We start from the raw sequence: 18,459 nt of genomic DNA on the forward strand, positions 1-18,459 counted from the left end.
GAGTGCAATTGTATGGTAGTTTGAGCATTCTTTGGCATTGCCTTTCTTTGGGATTGGAATGAAAACTGATCTTTTCCCATCCCGTGGCCACTGCTGCGTTTTCCAAATTTGCTGGCATACTGAGTGCAGCACTTTCACAGCATCATCTTTCAGGATTAGAAATAGCTCAACTGGAATTCCATCACCTCCACTAGCTTTGTTCGTAGTGATACTTTCTAAGGCCCACTTGACTTCACATTCCAGGATGTCTGGCTCTAGGTGAGTGATCACACCATCGTGATTATCTGGGTCGTGAAGATCTTTTTTTGTACAGTTCTTCTGTGTATGCTTGCCACTTCTTCTTAATATCTTCTGCTTCTTTTAGGTCCATACCATTTCTGTCCTTTATCGAGCCCATCTTTGCATGAAATGTTCCCTTGGTATCTCTCATTTTCTTGAAGCGGTCTTTAGTCTTTCCCATTCTGTTGTTTTCCTCTATTTCTTTGCATTGATCACTGAGGATGGCTTTCTTATGTCTCCTTGCTATTCTTTGGAACTCTGGATTCAGATGTTTATATCTTTCCTTTTCTCCTTCGCTTTTCATTTCTCTTCTTTTCACAGCTATTTGTAAGGCCTCCCCAGACAGCCATTTTGCTTTTTTGCATTTCTTTTCCATGGGGATGGTCTTGATCCCTGTCTCCTGTACAATGTCACAAACCTCCATCCATAGTTCATCAGGCACTCTGTCTATCAGACCTAGTCCCTTAAACCTATTTATCACTTCCACTGTATAATCATAAGGGATTTGATTTAGGTCATACCTGAATGGTCTAGTGGTTTTCCCTACTTTCTTCAATTTAAGTCTGAATTTGGCAATAAGGAGTTCATGATCTGAGCCACAGTCAGCTCCCGGTCTTGTTTCTGCTGACTGTATAGAGCTTCTCCATCTTTGGCTGCAAAGAATATAATCAATCTGACTTCGGTATTGATGAACTCATCAAACTCATCTGGTGATGTCCATGTGTAGAGTATTCTCTTGTGTTGTTGGAAGAGGGTGTTTGCTATGAGCAGTGCTATGACCTTTAGCTCTTAGTCCCATATAATTCACTCAGAGATTTGATCCTTAAGGTTCTTATAATCCAGATCACTCAGGACATCACAGATGAGTTTCTGCCATGAGGGATGGGGGTGGATGAGGACAAGGAAGGAAGCCGAGGAAGGGGAAGCCAGAGGTCACACGGGTTGCTCCAACTCCCTGCAAAATGAAGGTTCGGGTGGGAGCCCAAGGAAGATGGGCTTTTCTCCTGCTCCTTGTTTGGAACACTGGTGGACATGCCCACATCCTAATACAGAGGCATGTGGGTGCTAGGGAGCCCAGTGCGGTGGTAGGAAGAAGCAGTAAACATGCTGGACCAGGATTCCTGGGCTCCTTCAACTCCTCTGCAGCGTGGAGGGGGCCCAGGGATTCTCTCAGATGCCCCACAACAGCACAGCAGGTAACCAAGGGTCTGCTGGGAGCAAGTGGCTGTGAGGGCCCCAGTTTGGCCAGGGATGAAGCAGAAATCTCACCAGACCTAGAGGATCTCCACGGTGACCTGGTCACACTCAAGAGGCCCCAAGCACAGGCCTTCAGTCCCTCGTCTTTAGCAGCGACATCAGCGGGAAGTCCAAAAGGGCGACCAGCACAGCTGCCTGGCAGGAGGGGCCCGTGCAGGGTCAGGACAAGACCAGGAGACCTGTCGTCTACCCATGGGGACCATGAGTTTCTCTGTGCACCAGCTGCTACCTTGGGTATGAGGGTGGGAAGGAGCAAACAGCACTGATGAGAATTGAAATCTATCAACAAATATTCCCAGAAGTCTGTGTCCATTGAAGGCGATCATTTCAACCAGAGTTGACAAATTCAAAGACAAATTACTCCCTTCTAATGCCCGTTGGAGAGAGCCTAGCGTGGAAGAGAACTATGGAAGGTTCATGACCCCAGCACACCTGAAGGGGGGAAGTGAGTCTGAGTTCTCACCACCTTGGCCTGAAAGGATAATGGTTATGGCTGAACAGTGTCCCTCCAAAGATTGCTAAGTTGAAGTCCTAACTCCCAGCGCCTCAGAACATGACTGTATTTGGAGATCGGGTCTTTAAAGAGGTGACCAGGGTTAAATGAGGTCTTACAGGTAGGCCCCAACCCAAGATGACTGTCATCCTCAGATACACTCATAGAGAGGACAACCAGAGAGAAACCATGTGAAGACGGGAAGAGACTGGAGTGACGCTGTCATAAGCCAAAGGACGCTACAAATCATTGGTCAAGACCAGAATCGAGAAGAAGCAGGGAAGGACTCTCCCCTAGAGCACTGGTCCCCAACCTTTTGGCACCAGCGACCGGTTTTATGGGGCTTCCCAGGTAGCTCAGATGGTAAAGAATCGACTTGCAATGCAAGAGACACAGGTTTGATCCCTGGGTCAGGAAGATCCCCTGGAGAAGAGAATGGCTATCCACTCCAGTATTCTTGCCTGGAAAAGTCCATGGACAGAGGAGCCTGGCGGGCTACAGTCCATGGAGTCACAAAGAGTCAGACACAACTGAGCAACTAACACTTTCACTTTTCACCAGTTTCATGGAAGATACTTTTTCCACAGACTGGAGTAGGGGGATAGTTTCAGGATGACTGAGTGTGTTACATTTATTGTGCACTTTATTTCTACTATAATTACATCAACTCCACCTCAGATCATCAGGCATTAGATCCCAGAGGTTGGGAACCCGTTTCCTAGAGACTTCAGAGAGAGCATGCCCCTGTTGACCACTTAATTTTGGACTTTCAGCCTCCAGAACTGTGGGACAACACAGTTCAGTTGTTTTAAATCACCTAGTTTGTGGTGCTTTGTTACTGTGGTCCTATGAAGCTAAAATACACAACTTCATAGGAATCAAGCTTTCAGAAGAATTTCACTCAATCTAGGTGGAGTTAGAAATCTTCCCCTTGAGAGCAAATTACTTCAGATTTTTAGCATGTGGTGAATTGGGGGCACAAGAGGTTGCAGGGCACCTCCCCTCGCTCTCCCTTCCTGGTTTAAACCATCTGACCTAGAGCCTGAAGAGCAAATGCCCCCTCACCCCCACTCCTGGCCACCAGGGCTCCCTCCCACCCCACCGAGGAGGGAGGAAATGGATGGCAGAGAACACAGGTTTTCTTAGCTTTCCAACAGGCAGCAGCCCCGAGTCTGTTTTTTTTTTTTCCCTCTTCCCTTCAAATTGGTCTTTCACGTCTCCAATAACTCTTATCTTTCAGCAAACTCAAGCAGGCCCAGAGCAAGCTGTGAAATTACCAAACTTCAAAGGTTTCACACAAATCATCTTAAAGGCCTGACCTAAGCTCAGGAAAGCCCGAAGGAGGCTGAGAAATCACTCCTTATTTCAGCACTGTGTCACTGAGACGTTGTTCCACCTTGCAGGTCACACCTGTCACCTTAACCGGCCCCACTGGGGTCCCAACCACCTCAAGACACCTGCATGATCCACCCTCCAAAGGCTGAGTTACAAGCTGCGCTCCAGGTCTGCTGGCAGCAGCTTGGATGTTATTCCAGGGGGGTGATGGCTGGGGCGGCCTCACCAAGGCTTTGGTTTAATTTCCTTTGCTGCTGTTGGGGTAGTTTTGCAGGAAGTGGGTGGAAGTGATGGTTCTCCACAGCAGTCAATCTTAGTCTCGGCCACTGGTGGTGATGGTGCAAAGTGATACTGTTGATGGCAGAGGTGGGATGCCTTTGTGAGCTGGGAGAAGTGTGAGAAGAGAGAAGAAAAAAAGTAAAATAATGATGGTGATGATGATGATGGTAGTGATGATGGTGCCTTTTCTCCAGTCCTGGAGGATTAAAATTTGACCTTTCCTTCTCCCTTTATTTTACATTTCTTGTCTGGATTTAGCTATTAAAGACCAATAGAACAACTGATGGGAAAAATACTGTCGGTAGCATTTAAAGTCCTGGGCTTAGGTCAGGCCTTTCAGATGATTTGGGCGAAATCTTTGAAGTTTGGTCATTTCAGAGCTTGCACTGGGTCTCTTGGCAGCAGGTTCATTGAGCAAGAGAAGAGGTTTCCAGTCTTGAACTGGATGTTCAGGCGCTCAGTCGTTATCCAACTCTTTACGACCCCATGGACTGCAGCACGCCAGGCCTCCTTGTCCTCCACTATCTCCCAGAGTTTGCTCAAGTCTGTGTCCATCGAGTCAGTGATGCTATCTATCTTGAATCGGATACGTGGCACTTGTGTTCAACAGACACCTTGGGAGGATGTGTGATGACTGGGTGCTGTTTTTGGTGATGGAAATGTGAAAATGGATAAGACAGAGAGCAAAGCCTTCCTCCCAACCACCCAGGGAAAGATGCACACACAGGAAGCGGCTGTAAGTGTCCGGCAGCCTCTGAAAGATGAGAGCTGCCCCCAGCAGGGTCTTTTAGCTTCATAAAGAGATGATATAATGAGCCTGGGTCCTGCCCCGGGATCTGGCTGGCGGTGTCTGTCTGGGCAGCGTCAGTCCTGTGCAAACACGAGCCTTGGGAGAGCTGAAATCCAACCAGGGCCCAGGCAGCTAAGACTCGTTTCTGCTCCAGGAGGTCATTTTCCTCTATGTGGCTCACTCAGCAGGGACACTTTTTCGCAAGTCAGCCATCCAGACAAAGGTGTCTTTTTGCAGTCCATCCTCCTGGATAAGGCACTTCCCCCACCCCCACTTTGCACCGTCTCCGGGCATGTAAGCCACCCTGATCTAACAGAATCAGGGCTGCTTGCAGGAAATTTTACAAAGGGAGGGCAAGAGAGATGACCCTGAGGATGGCAAGCCTCGAGAAGTAAGCGACATAACACACTGGTTTGGGGAGGCCCGCGAAGCCCTCAACTCATGGGGAACTCGGCCGTAGAGTTTTCGTGTGAATGGGGCCATTCTGCCTTCAGTCTTCTCCAATTTTGATTTTATAGGGGAAGTCCAGGACTATAATCTTGTGAGGAAAAGGGGGCCATTGTGTTTTCTCTTTGAAATGATGCAGTGCCTACATGGGAAAACAAGGCCCGCTCTTAACAATTATTTGGTACACACTTAATGACCAGAAAAAGCCTTTAATTTCTGGAGGTGGCTCAGAAATCTTGTCTAAGCACGTGGCCACAGTGATAACCGTTTAGGAGGCACATGGAAGAGGGCATCAGAAGATAATGTCGGAGTGCAGAGCAGGGTGGCTACTGGGCCTGCCCACTTCCTCCTCTGAAAACATAGCCCCTTGTCTTCCAGGGATGCTGAGGCAGGGAGAGGCAGTGACTCCAGGCTCCCCAGGGCTCCAGCCTGGTCACAGCTGACCCTGGGCCCTCGCCTGGCCATCTTTCACTCCCTAGAGACCTGTCTTCAGCTTCTTTTCTTCCCCAAAGCCCCTGTATTTGTTTCTCAGAGCTGTCTGACAAGCACAAGCAGGGTGGCTGACAACAACAGAAATGTATCCTCTCACCATTCGGGAGGCTGTAAGTCCAAAATCCAGGTGCTCCTGTGGCTTCTGAAGGAGAGTCTGTCCATGCGTCTCTCCAGCTTCTGCTGGTGGCCTGCATGCCAGTCTCTGTGTCTTTGCTCCGCTGAGAAGTCTTTGCTCCGCTGACACCAGTCAGAATGGATGAAAAGTCCACTTTACTTAGTGTGACCTCACCTTAGCGCAACTGGTTATGTCTGCAGTGGCCCTCTTTCCAGATAAGGTCACATTTTGAGAACCTAGGGAGGACATGAATTTGAGAGCAACGCTTGTTCCACTGAATGGCGCTCCGTACTGTCTTTCCTGAGCTCACTGTTCAAGCCAGTCCACCCCCATCCTCCACAGACACTGAAATCCATGGATCTTGACCCCTGGGATCCCACAGAGTTAACCCATAGATAGTCCCAGCCTTGCCGCCCACTGGCTCTCTGACCCTGCCTATCCCAGCAGCTTTCCTTTCTGTTCCAGAAGAAGCCCTTCTTCTCGTATTATGCTCTAAGAAATCCATTCATCTTTTACTTGTTGGTTGCTTTTGTTGTTTAGTTGCTAGATTGTGTCCAACACTTTGTGACCCCCATGGACTGTAGCCCGCCAGGCTCCTCTGTCCATGGGATTTTTCCAGGCAAGAATACTGGAGTGGGTTGTCATTTCCTTCTGCAGGGGGGAGCCTCTTTCTGATCCAGGGATCGAACCTGAGTCTCCTGCATTGGCAGGTGGATTCTTCATCACTGAGCCACTTGAGAAGCCCTAACCTGTTTAACCAAGTCTAAACTCCCGCACCCGGATTTTCAACCTGTCTCCTCACCCTCTGATGGACCTGCATCTCCCTACTGTTGATGCGGTTGCCAGTCACCCCCATCCCCCAGGCCTCACCCTTCTCTGCTCTTAGCCCACCCGACCCTGGTCAGGCTGCTCTCCTGTTTCTCCCCACTCCCTCCTGCCCCTGGCAGGACCCACCCCCCTCCTCCTCTTACAGCTTCTGTCCCTCAGGTGGTGGAGCCTCAGTGCAGGCGTACTGCATCGAACGGGATTCCCTGCTGGCTTCCCGAGCTGTCTCAGTCCCTCCCATACCCTTTGTTTCCGGTTCCGGAGGATGCCGGAAGTCGCTCCTTCCCTGAGCTGCTCATGGCCTCTCTAGTTCACTGGTGTTTTGCTGACGAGCCATCTACCCAGCTAGACTTTGGGCTTTCTGAAGGTTAAGACCATGACTCATCTGTGCTTCAGTCCCCTGGCACCACCCAGGACCCCAGAAGGCTCTATCAGTTTTCACTTAGAACTTGCACGCGTGGAGCCATTTTGCTTTATGAGCCTGGGTTGCCATGGAGAATTACTTCTTAGGAGTTGAGTCAGTTTGGGATGTTAACACAACAGGATGGGGGATTAGACATTAATTGTTTTATGGGACGTGTTTAGAGTTTCTAAAGGTGGGCCTTAGGCCTGCCTGTTTCAGAGCCTGCAGAGTCGCTTTTTAAAAGGGAAATTCCAGGCCCCTGACCCAGACCTGCTGATTCAGAATTTTAGGAGGTGAGTGGGGAACTGAGCGCTGATGTCAGCGCTGGCTCCTGTCCTGGTGATTCTTATGCGTGGTAAAGTTGAGAGTCATGGATCCAGACACATGGATGATACATACTGATTCTAGATGTTCTAGCAGGGCTGAAGATAAACAAGAGACTTATTACAGCTCATAGAGCCAGCTGGGCAAAGCCAAAAGTGATTCATTGCTTCCTAGGTGACCCATCACTTGAAAAGCGAGGGTTCTCTCCTGAGGTCTAGTGACATTCTCACAAAATCAGAGGCCCAGGAGGAGAATCTGGAGGGTCTTTGGAGTGACCCGTGGGCAGTGCTGAGCCCAGCCACAAACAGAGTGTACCTGTCTTCCCCTGCTGGTCCCCTTCCCCCTAACCCCAGGCGGAGAATTAGAGCATGCTGTTCAGAGCTAATGTTTGCTTTGCTTTTGGAAACACCTCAGGGCAACTCAGGATAGGTTTTCAGAGTGGTGTTTGCCTTGGCTTGGCTGCAAAGTTCCCCCTTTCTAGTCTATTTATTGCAAGTTAGCACTCGGCCCCAGATCCAGGAGTCAAACACTGGTTCTAACAGAAATCAGGGTGCAGACGAACGAAATGAAACATGGGGTGGGCTGAGGGCGTGTCCCCATGCTGCTTCTTGGCCTGGCGGGTAACCTGAGGTCCCTGGCCTGAAACATGGGGTGGGCTGAGGGCGTGTCCCCATGCTGCTTCTTGGCTGGCGGGTAACCTGAGGTCAGGGTGGGGCCAGCCTCGCAGCCCCTGGCCTGAAACATGGGGTGGGCTGAGGGCGTGTCCCCATGCTGCTTCTTGGCTGGCGGGTGACCTGAGGTCAGGGTGGGGCCAGCCTCGCAGCCCCTGGCCTGGGCAGTGATGCCTGTGGACCGTGGGATAATAACGGCGCCCACTGCCCAACAACAGGCTCTGAAGGAATTGTTTCCCAGGACAGGGATGTGTTCCATTGTTAGCTCCTACTTTGTTTACATGTTTTCTTATCTTTCAAGAGATTCAACTAGCTTTCGACAGCAAATTGCGGGTCCTTCTTGATATTCGCTCTCAAGTTGCAAACAGAGGCTGCCTTACATTTGGATGATAATTGCCAGGGCTGTGCCAGCGAGTCCATTTACACCGTATCCTTTAATCCGTACAAAACTCCATGCGGAGGGTGTTATTAGATCCCACTTAATGATGAGAAAGCAAACTCAGAGAGGTTAAGTGAGTGACCCAAGGTGACCCAGCTGACAAATGGGGAGGGAGTAGCCCAGGGATCACCCCATCTGAGCGACAGCGGGGCTCGCCACTGGTGATGACCTACTCCCATCAAAAGCATCTTTCCTTGCCTTAAGGAGCAAATGCGACACACACACACTGCTGTATATAAAATCAGTAACTGATAAAGACCTACTGTATAGCACAGGGAACATTACTCAGCACTCTGTAATGATCTATAGGGGAAAATAATCTAAAAAAGAGTGGGTGTACAAATATGTACATGTGTAACTGATTCGCTTTGCTGTACACTGGAAACCAACACAAGTTTGTAAATCAACTATGCGCGAATAAAAAGGTTTTTAAAAGTGGAGGGATTAACAATGGTTTACCAAGGCCTGAAAAATTTCATCTGAGTCTAGCTCCTCTTTGCATTAAGTATATCAGCCCATTTTATATTAGCAAAATGAAAACTGAGGAAAGGTATGGGTTTCCCATGACACGTCTGCAGGGCAGTAAAATACACTATTAAGGGGAATTTCTGGCCGTATCACATTTCTATTTCACAAAAATGAAAAGCATGATTGAGCTTCACTAGTGTGGGTGGTAGAAAGTGAAAGTGAAGTCTCTCAGTCGTCTCCCACTCTTTGTGACCCCATGGACTATACAGTCCATGGAATTCTCAGCCCAGAATACTGGAGTGGGTAGCCTTTCCCTTTCCCTTCTCCAGGGGGAGCTTCCCAACCCAGGGATGGAACCCAGGTCTCCCTCATTGCAGGCGGATTCTTTACCAGCTGACCCACAAGGGTAGAAAGAGTTTAAAATGCAAATGGAACATAAGCAAGACCCTTGGGATGTGGCCGCCACCCTCTGATCCAGGGTGGGTTGCAATCAAAGGCGTGCTGGATGGAATCTGGGACATTAGGGGCTGGGTGAAATTAAACCAGAAGCTGTGGGCTTTAGGGAACAGATCCACAGTCTCCCAAATTTCCTACTTGAAGACCTCCTTCTCACTCTTCTGTTCCATAGTTTCTATGGCAGAGACATGGACACAGCTCTCCTGTCCCAAACCCACAAGGTCACTTTGATCATCGGAGACTTACCTCTCTTATCAACAGCCTGGCCTTCGTTCAAGGACCCATGATTCTCTCTACACTCAAGAAGAGGAAAAAAGAGTACTGTGAATTAAAAAACCCCAGTTACTGATTGACTCTAAGGAACCCCAAAGAAGCTAAGATATTATTTAGACACGGACCTTAGCTCCTAGAGGCTGGATGAAGTGGGCTGGCAGGGGTTAATGGTGCTATGCTGCTTGACTATTCCGGAAAACATCATCTTTTGACTTACTGCCATGAGCTAAAAGCAGTTAAGAAGAAACCACTGTGAACAACAGTAACTGCTATTCTATCGGCAAAAGCTGAAGTTGGTGTTATTACCCTAGGTTTGCATATTAGGGAACAAGAGATTTGATGAGTTTGGTAATTTGTACAATATTATAAAGCAAGCAATTGGTAGGGTCCAGAAAAAATGGAAACAGTGACAGATTTTATTTTCCTGGGTTTCTAAATCACTGCTGACGGTGACTGCAGCCATGAAATTAAAGACACTTGCTTCCTGGAAGGAAAGCTATGCCAAACCTAGACAATGTATTAAAAAACACAGACATCACTTTGCCGACAAGGGTCCACATAATCAAAACTATGATTTTTCCAGTAGTCATGTACGGATGTGAGAGCCAGACCATAAAGAGATCTGAGCACCGAAGAATTGATGCTTTTGAACTGTGGTGCTGGAGAAGACTCTTGAGAGTCCCTTGGACAGCAAGGAGATCCAACCAGTCAATCCTAAAGGAAATCAACCCTGAATATTCATTGGAAGGGCCGATGCTGAAGCTGAAGTTCCAATAGTTTGGCCACCTGATACAAAGAGGTAATTCATTGGAAAAGACCCTGACGCTGGGGAAGACGGAGGGCAAAATGAGAAGGGGCCGGTAGAGGATGAGATGGTTTAGACGGCATCGCGGACTCAATGGACATGAATCTGAATAAACTCCAGGAGATGGTGAAGGGCAGGGAAGCCTTGTGTGCTACAGTCCATAGGGTTGCACAGAGCCAGACACAACAACAACAACAGCAGGGCCCAGAAATAAACGAGGTCCTTTCTTCTCTACGCAGTCTCCCATGAAACACGGTTCTCATCTCTGCCGTGGCCTGACGGAGTATCACATTCTACTACTGCATCAGCCAGAAGGTCAAGAGCAGTTATGCCATCCCGGTAGTATGCTTCAGAGTCAGTCCTGGAATTAGCAGAGTTCACTCTCAGTCAAGAAAAGAGTATTCCAAGGAAATGATATCTTAGATATTTTTTTTCCTTAGTTGGTAGACGTTCCTTGAGAGGGTTATGGTGCATTAAAGATATATTACTGTGACGTCTTGTAAAAATTTTATAGCTACTGTTTTACACTTATTCAGCATTCTGGATCTCACTGTGGTATTCACTTCAAATAATGCTGTGTGAGTCAGTGTGTAAGAATCAAATGCAAGTTGTACATTATTTAATGACATCCTAAATGATGATAGCTTTAGGAAAGAATTTTTCTTAAACACCGTGGTTGTAGCATTGTCCACTATTGCTTTAAAAGTCGAGTTTCTTGGCATTCATAATTATGATGGTTATAAGACATGAGTTGTTTACTATTAAACAGTATACCTAATATTTCTCAACTATTAAAAAACGTATATAATCTCAAAAGCATCTGACTTGAAGGAAGAAATTATCAGCCCAGCCTGTATGTTATAATTTAAAAGCTTCAGAAACTTTTACAAGTTCCTATTGTGCAGGTTTCACCCTTAGACCAATTAGATAAGATCTCTAAGAAGAGTTGTTTGGCTAGTTATAGTTTAGAGAGTTCTACAGGAAGGAATGATGCTAAAGCTGAAACTCCAGTACTTTGGCCACCTCATGCGAAGAAGAGTCGACTCATTGGAAAAGACTCTGATGCTGGGAGGGATTGGGGGCAGGAGGAAAAGGGAACGACAGAGGATGAGATGGCTGGATGGCATCACCGACTCGATGGACATGAGTTTGAGTGAACTCCGGGAGTTGGTGATGGACAGGGAGGCCTGGCATGCTGCAGTTCATGGGGTCACAAAAGTCAGACACGACTGAGCGACTTTGATGATGACTACACCTGTTATACCACTAATGTCCACTAGATGCCGCTGTGATCTGCTACTTCAGATTCCAAAACGAAATCTGAAAACCAATTTTCTCAGTATTTAAAATTGAAACAGTAAGCCACTTTTAAAGACAAAGGACTTTTAAAACCTCATGTTTTGAGAGATTGTTGCTCATAATTTCCTTCTATTAACATCCATCCTAAGTATCTCACAAAGTGTAAAATTATTTAAAAGGTGAATTGAAAAGTTTTAAAGGCTTTATAGAAAAGATTATCACCTCCCTTTTCTCCACATCCTCAGTTTTCACATTCTGTCTCATCTGCAGTGGGCTATAGAGAAGGGGTAGTAATACTGATAGGTAAATGTCTGACTTAAATTAAAAGTAAAACATGAACAAAAGACTATGATGTCTTTTGGTTGGTAGACAGCAGACGATGGAACTTTGCACACATGAATTACTGCTTCCCACACAGGAAAAGCTGGGGGGAGGGGAGGCGACTAGGGTCGGTGGGAGAGCCTTGAGCTTAGACCCAAATGTAATGTTAACCCTGGGGATTGACCCCGGGGCCTCCACGCTGAAAACTGGGATGAGAATCCGTCTTCCAGTAAAATGATAAGAGGACTTAGAAGCTCAAAGAAACTTCTGGAGACCAACTTCAAGCAGCGTGACTCAAACTGTTTCCCATCTCCAGTGAGATGAGAGCAGAAATTTGGAGGAAGCATTTCAAAACACTTTTATAGCAAAATAGCAAAGTAATATTAGGTATGTTAAGCATAAGAAAAAGAAATTGGGTTTGTATTTTGTATGTCTTTATTTTTTATGTCACTTCTCATAATTCAATTTTTTTTTAGTATTTTGCAAAAGTATTGATCTGTAACAGATTGGAAATTTAAAATAAAAAGAGTACAGTAGTACTTCACCTCAGATAGCCAGGGAAGCACTCAGAAACCCACCCTGAGCCACCAAAGGAGGAGATCCCAGAAGCATGACCTTATTAATCCCCTTAGTAATTTTCTATTACTAAGAACTATTATTTCTATTTCAGTACAGGTAGAAAAGGGCTGAAGAGCAGGGGCACTTGGATTATGAAGGACAGGACGACTAGAGAAGTGAAAAGAAATCCCAAAATAGCACACCTTGGGGGGCCCCAGCCTCTGAGCCTGCATTTGGCAGCTCACCCCAGAATCCACATCCCTGTAGCTCTACAAAGGTTCAGAGACCCCACGTCATCACTCTGAGCCTTGCCCAATGAACACACAGCAATTGACCCTGGGACTCAGGGACTGCAATGAAAAGAAAATACAAAATCACTCAGGATAGCCCAAATCTTACATATTTAGCTTCAGAAGAGAAGCATGAAGAGAAGTCCATAGCTCACTTGCTTCCTGGCTTAATCCAGCCCAAATCAGCTGGCGCTGATGGAAGGGAAGCTTAATGTACTGTCCATGTCCATTTACAGATGACTGAATTGGCCATTTTGCTTCTCTAGAAACTGCCCTGTTGTATTATCATACTGTCTGTATCTTTTTTTGGAAAGTAATTCGGTTATAATTATCAACATGTAAATTGTGACTGCTCTTTAACCCAGCTGTAGAAATTCATCTTATAGTTAAACTCTTAAAGCAAGCAAACACACACAATACCCAATACTCATTGACGCTTTGTCAGAGAAAAAACAAAACTAGATAAAAGCTAAATGTCGTCAGTAAGAGACTAGCTAACTGATGGCACCTGTAAACCAAACTAGGACACCCTCAGTGAAATATGAAATGCTTCTCAAAGTTCTAGTGTGCAAAGAGTTCCAAGACACGATTGTAAGCAAAGGAAGGACGCTGAAATCCAGTGGGTCCAATGGGATCCTATTTGTGTACAAAGCAGCGCATGCGCTCTGATCATGCAGAGAACCCTCTCAAGCCTGTATCTGTCCACAGGGGTCACCTCTGGGAAGTGCAGCTAAGGGTGGAGACTTGCCAGAAGCACTTTCACTTCTAACACCGTGCTCTTCTCTGTGGTTTTTTAAGTAAAAATAAGTATTAATTTAATATGGAACAAAATGCCTACTGCAAAATAAAAAGAGCCGAATGAAATGGCAACAACCATGTCAGCCAAAGATACATGCAAAAAGTAGTCACACCCTGAAGGTCGAGAGAAATTGACCGACGTCGACAAAGAAGAAACCACAACTCCTGGATGGCTGTCACCCATGGCTGGTGAATATTTTTAGTGTCGGGCAATATAAAACCCAGAGGACCACGCAGCAGGGGACCCAAGGCTCCCAGGCATGACGGCCACCACCAGGTGACAAAATCCAGAGACAACCGCTTGATTACTTAATAACTGTGTGGAAATGGAAAGGGGTCGGTTATCTGCAAAAACCCTGCAAAAACAAACAAAAAATGATTGCCTGGGCCCACTTCACAGAGGGAGTGTCTCAGCTACCAGCAGTGTTGTTACTATTTGCAAATGGGAAACACACATTTCTTGTTAATTCTACCCCACATGATGCTGATTCATTCTGATAACCCTGGTCTCAGAAATACTCACCTTAAAAGTTACATGTAATTACTACACTCTCCCACGCCCCCCACCACAATCTGCACTCTAAGGATGAGAGCTGCAAGGGAAGCCCCTGTCCCCATCGGGGCCTTCGGCTCAGCAGACTGCATGATACATGACTCCTGGCTAATGAGTATTTTCAGAGCTTTTCCGAATTGAGTGCGTGCTGAAAAGCACACTGCTTATTCTACTTTGGCCTTTCTTTCTATCATTTATTTCATGTTCCAGCCATAGTTTTGAGTAAAAGGTGTTCGGACTTGCCTCAGAGGACAAAAGAATAGTACACTGGATGTCAGAAAGTCAGTTTCCAGGCAGCTCAAGTTGCCCTCATGGAAATGGTGGAGGAAGCAGAGGGTGAATGAAGGTCAGCGACCCCCAGGGACAGAAGTCTTCTGCAACTGTAACCAGCACCACAAGCAGCCCTGTGCTCCCAGGAGAGATGACCAGGGGCACGTGAGAGGCCTGTGGAAGCAGAAGCCAGGTTAAACTTCTAAAGGCCCAAAGAGCAATCCTTCCTAACTTCTGTGTGCACTGCCCATGTCATGGCTTACTTATCCCACACACGTTGAGGGGGCCTGGGTTGCCAGAAGTGGGGGGCAAGGGGCAGGAAGACACAGAGCCACCCCTTACAGACACACCAGAGCACTCAGGCCTCCCGGTGTTCTTGGAAAGAAACTTCTTTCCTTTCAGTCAGGGTGGGCCGGCCCTACAGCTGCAGCATCACTGAAAACAGTAGCAAGACAGACAATAGTCTTCCAGATCTGCCTTTAGGGGAAATGGTGGGGTGGGAGAGGGAAGGATCACAGGAATAGGGCCTGGAATGAGGGGTTCTGAGGGGCCTGAGCGGGACAGTGTCTTCTGAGATAGGTGGGTGCCCTTAACCATGAGGCTTCTGTTTTGCCGAGGTGGGGGTGGGGGGAGGGTTTGCTGCAAATGTGGGGCCAGAAATGAATTTCTTGGCGGTGGGGGACAGGCTGAGGCTACCTCCTGATGAATTCTTCTCCTACTGGGCCCTTCCTTTATTTATTTTGAGGACTCAGCCTTTCCTCTGAGTAAATATTGAACAGATCTTTTCATACCACCCAGTTAAACAGTGGCAAATTGTTATCTTGTCTCCACCTGGCCCTGTGCATGGCTACGGTGCTTCCTGCTTTAGGCCCTAACTTCCTTGGTGGAGCAGGCGGAGCCCCTGCCCTGTGGGCGAAGGCCACTCGCTTCCGGTGTCGGCCACTCGCTTCCGGTGTCGGCCATCTTGGGAGGAGGCTGTGCTCAGGCCTGAAGTCCACAGGGAGAAAGGTCTGAGACCTTACTTTGTTTGGTCTTGTTAGAAGGGTAGACGTTTGGGGGTGGTGTTTACCACTTGGAAGCAGGAGTGGGAATGGGGTGGATTTATTTAGACCCAGAAAAAGGGAGCCATGCTGAGCTGGCTGAGGTCCATTGAGGGTCTCCCATGAAAAAGAATGGTCGGGCCGAGTCGCTGTGGAGGGGAGGGTTGCCCTACCATGCAGGACTTTTCTCCATAGAACAACTTCGGTGGTCCCGAGTTTCCTCTCTTGAGGAAAGCAGTAGGCACTACCCCAGAGACACTGCTTTTAGATTAACACCTCAGAAACCAAAAATCTCTTTACAATGGCCTATACAACCTGTCTATCCCCAAAGAACATGAAGACACAGGGCCCTACAGTAGACATATTGCATCTGGGTCAAATGAGGGATGTCCAGCCTTTGCTAGAGCCAATGGTCTGAACAAGCAGAGCCCAGGTGGGTCCAGGGCACAATTGGATTCTTGGCCTCCTCATCCTCAAACGTGGTGAACACAGCTACAGGCTCAGACCCAGCAAACACTGAACTTCCCAGGACATTTTCCCACCGGTCAGACTGGAAATACCAGAAAAGCAAAGGTAGCTGCCCTCAGAGGTAGGGCTGATATTTTCTTTCCTTTTGGCCAGTTTGGTTTTAACTAGAAACTGGAATACTAATTATAATGATACATGTTTACAGATTTTAACTAATTAATCCCTTGGAGTCCTCTTTTAGGGGGAAAGCACTCTACCCACCTCATACATCAGGAAAACAGAGCCATATGGGTTGGTGGGGCTGGGTGGTCGCTTGTCTTAGTACAAGCGTGGAGGCCTGGACTTCAGCAGTTCTTGACTTCTTGGCCTGGGTCCAGGTTGCTGGGCCTCGCAGCCCCTAGAAAGGTAACACATGAGAAATTGAAGCAGACCAGACCATAAACCATCAGGGGCAGTTGGCTCGTTAGGAGGGTGGGCCCAGTGGCCCTGCCTATGCCTGTTTCTCTTAGAAAGACAGGTTTGGAGAGGAGGAAAACCCATTTCGCCAGGACTGGTTTGCCCACCTTTAATTACCAGTTAAAACAAAACATTCTGTAGAGGAAAAACTCCCCTTGAAAGAAAACCCAAGTTGCTCTAAAGATTTCATCTTCCCCTTTCGAATCTCAAGGTCCACAGTCATGTAATCCAGTGTTGGCCTGAAAAAATATTTGTCTACAGAAACACCCAAAAGGGGTGTCAGGGACCCGAGTGCCTGGGCATGGGGGTGCAGCCTGCAGGGTACCCATCAGCCAAACCCCCCTAATCAGGCTCTGACCTACTTATTAGAAACCCTCTTAATCCCCTTTAACAAGGAGTATCTAGGTTTTCTCCTGATTCTGTCTTCTCTGTCTGCCAGCAATATTTTTCTCAACAAATTAGGATGAGATAGGAGGTGTGGGCAAAGAGAAAAGGGTAGAAAGGTCTTCAATGGCTATGGCTATTTCAAGGTAAGGGAGGTGGTAGGAAGACAGAAGGAGGCAGGGTGGGAACCTTTCGACGTCAACAACTGAAGACATATACAGGCATCCAGGTTGGCAAAGAAATCCAGGCTGGGTCCCCAGAGAAAACTGCTTTTCTGAAAAATGAGTAGGCCTGGTCAAGCACGACGCTGTCAGTGTATCCAGACAGATTACCAGCTCTGTTTGGAAGCAGAGCCTTGCTATCCCTCCAAACCCAAATAGGCATTTATTTAGTCTCAATCCCATATATTAACTTGTATTATTGTCCAGTTTTTCATATGTGGATGCTCTCTTTCCCCAATTCAATTGTAGACTTCTTAGTGGTAGAGATCAGAGTTTTTATAATCAATAGTAATTAAAATGATTGATCCAAAAGTTTCCCCTTGTGTGTTATCAACTGAGGGACATAAACTAATTTCAGTCTCATTTCTATTGCTTGATTTCCTTTCATCGTTCCAGATTTCCTGTTAAGGTCCAAATTTTGAGAGTGCTCCCCAATGCAAGAGCACATCTGGGAGACACGTGTTTCTCTTCTTTGCTCCTTCACAATGGTAATTTTTCCAGCTACTACAGGAAGCTGGGAAGATTCAGAAGTATGGGAGCCCCACCAAAGTCTGAGATGATATTCATTGATGCTATCAGCATGTCTGAACGCCAACATCTGCTTCAAGAGTGATTGCTTCAAGAGAAGTTCATCCAGTCCTAAATTTGGTTGGTCTGTTTTGAGGTGATAGCCTCATATTGAAGTAATTTCTCCCCACCAAAGGGTCTAGAATAGGTTCAGTTGTAACCAATTTTCTGTAGTTGTGACTGGCTCAAGAAACCTGGAGAAGGTTATTAAGAGTGTATGTCTAGGCATATGGACAACTGCGCCAGCCCAACTGTCTGTGAACACCATTAGTAGCCCTTGAAACAGTTCTCCAGGAAGTGCGGGCTGTTAATAACTCTGCCCCAGTGCTCCTATGAGAGCCGAATGTTGCAAGGAGCCCAAGTGCTCTGAATTGACAACCTGCTGGGAAGACTGCAATGAACCCAGGAAACACTGCCGAAGAAAAGTGGGAAATGATCAACTCTCCCTGGCCAGTAGATGGACTTATCACTGTCGAGAGACAAAGTGGCAAACTGATAGATTATGGAGCTGTGTCCCTTCTACTCACTCTGAAAAAGCCTCCACCTCAAACACTCAGAAGTGCTAAAACATCTCTTGTGTGGCAAGAGAAAGAATCTTCCCATCAGTAACTATTAATTGACTTTCACTTTGTAGGAAAATACTGTATCAGGTGCTTGGAGACAGAAAGAAAAATATGTCTTCAGGATGTTTACAATCTAGCTACCGGGATAAGACCCAAGATTGAAAACCTAGTTAAAATGCAAAGCAGTGGAATATCCGCCCTATGGGATAATATTCTCCCACTGAAGTGAATGAAGAAAATCTATAAGTCCTGAATGTGAAGTGGAAAAAGGCCAGCAACTAAACAAAATACCATCTACATAAAAATTAAAGCAAAGTGCCTAAGTATGTATGACCATCCATATGTATGTAAATCCATAAAGGAAACAGGAAGAGGATACACCAAAATTGAGACAGTTTCCTTCTCAGGAGGAAAGTGAGACTGAGGAAGGCTGTAAAGGATACTTTCCATATTTTTACTCAACACACTTCTGTATTGAATAAATTATTCAGAACAAAAAAAAACCTGTGTATTTCTTACA

Source organism: Bos indicus x Bos taurus, chromosome 1 (assembly GCF_003369695.1).
Source record: "Bos indicus x Bos taurus breed Angus x Brahman F1 hybrid chromosome 1, Bos_hybrid_MaternalHap_v2.0, whole genome shotgun sequence".
NCBI lineage: Eukaryota > Metazoa > Chordata > Mammalia > Artiodactyla > Bovidae > Bos > Bos indicus x Bos taurus.